This window comes from Scyliorhinus torazame, chromosome 9, assembly GCF_047496885.1.
Source record: "Scyliorhinus torazame isolate Kashiwa2021f chromosome 9, sScyTor2.1, whole genome shotgun sequence".
NCBI classification, from domain to species: Eukaryota; Metazoa; Chordata; class Chondrichthyes; order Carcharhiniformes; family Scyliorhinidae; genus Scyliorhinus; species Scyliorhinus torazame.
This window is the reverse complement of record NC_092715.1, coordinates 174,352,812-174,357,887: the sequence shown is the minus strand read 5'-3', so window position 1 is coordinate 174,357,887 and position 5,076 is coordinate 174,352,812.

The window sequence follows — 5,076 nt, the reverse complement described above, 5'->3', positions numbered from 1 at the left end:
AAGATTGTGAAAGGGCTGGGTCCATAGGTTAGCTGGTGAAGCACAAACCTCAGCCAGCAGTTATTTGTTATAATTGTACAAGACAATAAAACAGAGTTGTACCATCTACAACCGTGTTGGTTCATTTGTGTATCGGAACACCCAACACGACATGATACCAGGACTGGAAACTAGCTAGCGACTGTGAGACCTACCTGCACCTCTCCATAAATCCGCCATCCTGCTCCATGGAAAACATCAGCCCGCCGCAGCCGCTCCGAATCGCTGGAAATCTCGGCGTCAACTGGAAGCTGTTTAAACAGCGCTTCCAGCTCTTCTTAGAAGCCACTGACGCATCGGACACCAGAAAGATCGCCCTCCTCCTCTCCACGTGGGGCAACAAGCCATCCACATCTACAACTCCCTGGCATTCGCGGAAAGCGAGGACAAGACAAAATACTAGACGGTCCTTCTAAAGTTTGAGGAATACTTCAGCGTGGAAGTTAATGAGAGCTTCGAGAGGTACCTCTTCCAGCAGTGCCTGCAGGGTAAGGATGAGCCTTTTCAATCTTATTTGACTCACCTACGTATCCTCGCGCAGTCCTGCAGCTATGAGGCCACCTCCGACTCCATGATTCGGGATCAGATAGTTTTTGGGGTCACCTCGGACACCCTATGCCAGCAGCTCCTCAAAATAAAGCGCCTCACCCTAGCGACTGCCATCGAGACCTGCGCCCTCCACGAAAGCGCGACCAGCCGGTACTCCCAAATCCAGGCGGCCGAATCGGCACGGCAGGGGTCCTACGAGGCCGAGCGGTTCCAGTCGATCGAGTTCCTCCCGGCCCGCGGCCCGGACGAGGGCGGCCATTTTGCACGCTTTCCGAGGCCTCCCGCGCTTGTATGCACCAAAAGGGGGGACATCGATGCAGAGAGACAGGATGAACAGGCGTGCTCTACGCAGGACCGCACCATGCATGCGTGGTGGCGCAACGGATGCCATGACGTCACGACGTGCGGCAACTGCGGATCCGCACACTTAAAGCGGCAATGTCCGGCCAAAGCGCGACAATGCCTCCGCTGTGGCAGGATGGGCCACTACGCTGCCTGCTGTCGAGCAGCTCAACCTGCCAACTCTCCGCAATTCCGCCAGCCTCGCAGAGACGTGTGGGCCATTCAGCCCATATCCTGACAACATGCAGACCTGTGATACCGACAACCGGGAACCCTTCCGCATCGCGGTAATAAACAAGAACCGGATGTCCCCAAGTCGGAACCACTAGCTGATGCCAGTGCACAGCATTGATCCGGGCGATGAGTGGTGTGCCACCCTAACGGTCAACCGATCATCCATCACATTTCGCTTGGACACTAGTGCCTCCGCCAATCTCCTTGCATGGTCAGCCTTCCAGACCTTGAAGGTTAAATCACCGATTCTGCCATCCCACTGTCAGCTGGTTGACTATAACGGAAACGTTATCCCGGCCACGGGGTCCTGCCAGCTCGAGGTTACACACAACTCACATAAAGCCACATTGTCTTTTGAAATAGTTGGATCCTCGAAGGACTCTCTGTTAGGCGTACAGGCGTGCAAGATCCTCCACCTCGTTCAGCGGGTACACACTCTGTCTCCAGGCGGCACATCCGACTTCCCGGATGCAGACTTTAGGGCGCAGCTCCACTCACTCATCGCGCACAACCAGGAGGTTTTCGAGGGCATGGGCACACTGCCCTACACATACAGAATACGGCTCAAACCGGACACCACCCCGGTCATTCACGCACCTCATAGAGCCCCAGCACCACACAAGGACTGCCTCAAGCAGCAGCTGCAGGACCAAGGAGTGCTTTCCCGGGTCACGGAGCTTACGCCATGGGTCAGCTCCATGGTGTGCGTCAAGAAGCACTCCGGTGAGCTCCGGATCTGCATTGACCCAAAAGACCTGAACAACAACATTATGAGGGAACACTACCCCATACCCAAATGAGAAGAAATCACGAGCGAAATGGCTCGGGCAAAAATATTCACCAAGCTTGATGCCTCAAAGGGTTTTTGGCAGATTCAACTGGATCAGTCCAGCAGGAAGCTGTGCACTTCCAACACTCCATTTGGCAGATACTGCTACAACAGGATGCCGTTTGGCATCATCTCAGCCTCCGAGGTGTCCCATCGCATCATGGAACAGATGATGGAGGGCATCGAAGGGGTACGCGTCTACGTAGACAACGTCATCATCTGGTCCACCACACCACAGGAGCACATCAGTCATCTCCAGCGTGTCTTTGCAAGGATACGAGATCAGGGCCTGCGCCTCAACCGAGCCAAGCGCTCTTTTGGCCAGACTGAGCTAAAGCTTTTGGGGGACCACATATCCCGGTCAGGGGTGCGGCTGGATGCCGACAAAGTGGCAGCCATCGTAGCCATGCAGCAGACATCAGACAAGAAGGCAGTACTGCGCTTTCTCGGGATGGTCAACTTCCTGGGGAAGTTTATTCCCAACCTTGCCTCCCACACAACGGTTCTTCGCCACCTGGTTAAGAAGACGACGGAATTCCAGTGACTGCCCGTACACCAGAGTGAATGGGTGGAGCTCAAGGTCAAGCTCACCACCGCCCCGGTACTGGCATTTTTCGATACCACTCGGGACACCAAGATCTCGACTGACGCCAGCCAGTCCGGCATTGGGGCGGTACTCCTGCAACGGGACGACACCGCATCATGGGCCCCGGTCGCCTATGCCTCGCGGGCCATGACCCCCACAGAACAGCGCTATGCGCAGATTGAAAAGGAATGCCTAGGCTTGTTGACCGGCATCGACAAATTCCACGACTATGTGTATGGTCTACCGCAGTTTACTGTGGAGACCGACCATCGCCCGCCCCCTGGTAGGCATCATTCAGAAGGACCTCAACGATATGACCCCTCGCCTCCAGCGCATTCTGCACAAGCTCCGGAGGTACGACTTCCAACTTGTCTACACCCCGGGAAAGGACCTCATCATCGCGGATGCTCTGTCCAGGGCGGTGAACACACCGCCCGAATCGGAGGGGTTCGTTTGTCAGGTCGACGCACAAGTAGCCTTCACATCGGCCAATCTGCCAGCTACTGATACACGTCTGGCTCACATTCGCCGTGAGACTGCGGCTGACCCCCTTCTACAGCGTGTGATGCGCCACATGACGGAAGGGTGGCTCAAGGGGCAGTGCCCACAGTTCTATAATGTCCGGGACGACTTGGCCGTCATTGATGGTGTCCTCCTGAACTTGGACCGGATTGTGATCCCACACAGCATGCACGGTGCTTGTCCTTGAACAACTGCACGAAGGCCATCTCGGGGTTGAAAAGTGCAGGCGGAGGGCCCGAGAAGCTGTGTACTGGCCGGGCATCAGCGACGACATCGCCAACATGGTGCTCAACTGCCCCACCTGCCAAAGGTTTCAACCGGCACAACCCCCTGAGACACTTCAGCCCCATGAGTTGGTCACGTCCCCCTGGGCGAAGGTGGGTGTGGACCTCTTTCATGCGCTCGGCAGGGACTACGTCATTCTGATTGGCTATTTTTCAAATTATCCAGAGGTCATACGCCTGCACGACATGACATCATCAGCTGTCACCCGGGCATGCAAAGGAACCTTCGCTCGCCATGGAATTCCGCTCACCGTCATGTCTGACAACGGGCCTTGTTTTGCGAGTCAAGAATGGTCTTCTTTTGCCACTTCATACAACTTCACACACGTGACGTCCAGTCCTTTACATCCCCAGTCAAATGGCAAGGCATAAAAAGGGGGTCCACATCGTGAAGCGGCTCCTCTGCAAGACTGCTGATGCCGGATCTGACTTCTGTTTAGCCCTGCTGGCCTATCGCTCGGCCCCACTGTCCATGGGCCTCTCGCCAGCCCAGCTGTTCACGGGTCGCACCCTCAGGACCACTGTGCCGTCCATTCATGTTCCTGAACCCGACCATGCTCCAGTACTGCAGAGGATGCAACAACAGCGTGCTCAGCAGAAGGTGGTACATGACGCTCGGGCAACTGATCTTCCTGCCCTGGCGCCTGGAGATAACGCCCGCATACACCTACCGTAGGTTGGCTGGTCGGCAACCGCCGAGGTTCTCCGCCGCGTGGCTCCCTGCTCGTTCCTGGTTCGCATGCCTGATGGCTCCATTCGGCGATGTAATCGACGGGCCCTTCGGCTGCTTCCGCGCTCGCTACGAGATCATGCTCCGGTGCCACGCCCTCCTGTTGTCCCTGATGTCGACTTTGTTGAGCTTCCTGCCACTCTGCCTATTCCTCTCTCGCCCGTGGCCAGGCCCATTCCTTAGCCGGTGGATCCTGACCCACCCTTGAGGCGGTCAACCCGAATTCGTCGCCCACCTCATAGACTGGACTTATGAGCCTGTTTGCACATTGGCCTCACTGAATTGTTTTGCAACAATGTTAACGTGTTTCTTTCTTGTCGTTCCAGGAGTTCTCTCTCGTTTACTGATTGCACTTGTTTTGTTTGTGGTACAACCTCGTTGCTGTGTTGCACCTGACACCTTCCTCTGTATATAGTTTAGCCTCATGTACATGTTGTAAATATTGCACACACATACTCAGATGCACTCAGTACACACCAATATTTATTACCATGTAGGCACATATCCTTGTGAAAAGGGGGGATCTCATGATATCCACATTAACATACCATGGTGCAATCACACACACACACTGATGGACAGGTAGTTGGACCAACCAACACACACACATCGCAGCCAATCACCAGTGAGAGCACACACACTATAAAACAGGGAACACCACAGTTCCCGCTCATTCTACCAGGAGATAGCTCAGAGCACAGAGCTCACAGCGTGCCACTCAGACATACACCATGTGCTGAGTGCCTCACCAAGATTGTGAAAGGGCTGGGTCCACAGGTTAGCTGGTGAAGCACGAACCTCAGCCAGCAGTTATTAGTTATAATTGTACAAGACAATAAAACAGAGCTGTACCATCTACAACCGTGTTGGTTCATTTGTGTATCGGAACACCCAACACGACAACCTTTTTGGACACTAAGGGCAATTTAGCATGGCCAATCCACCTAACCTGCACATCTTT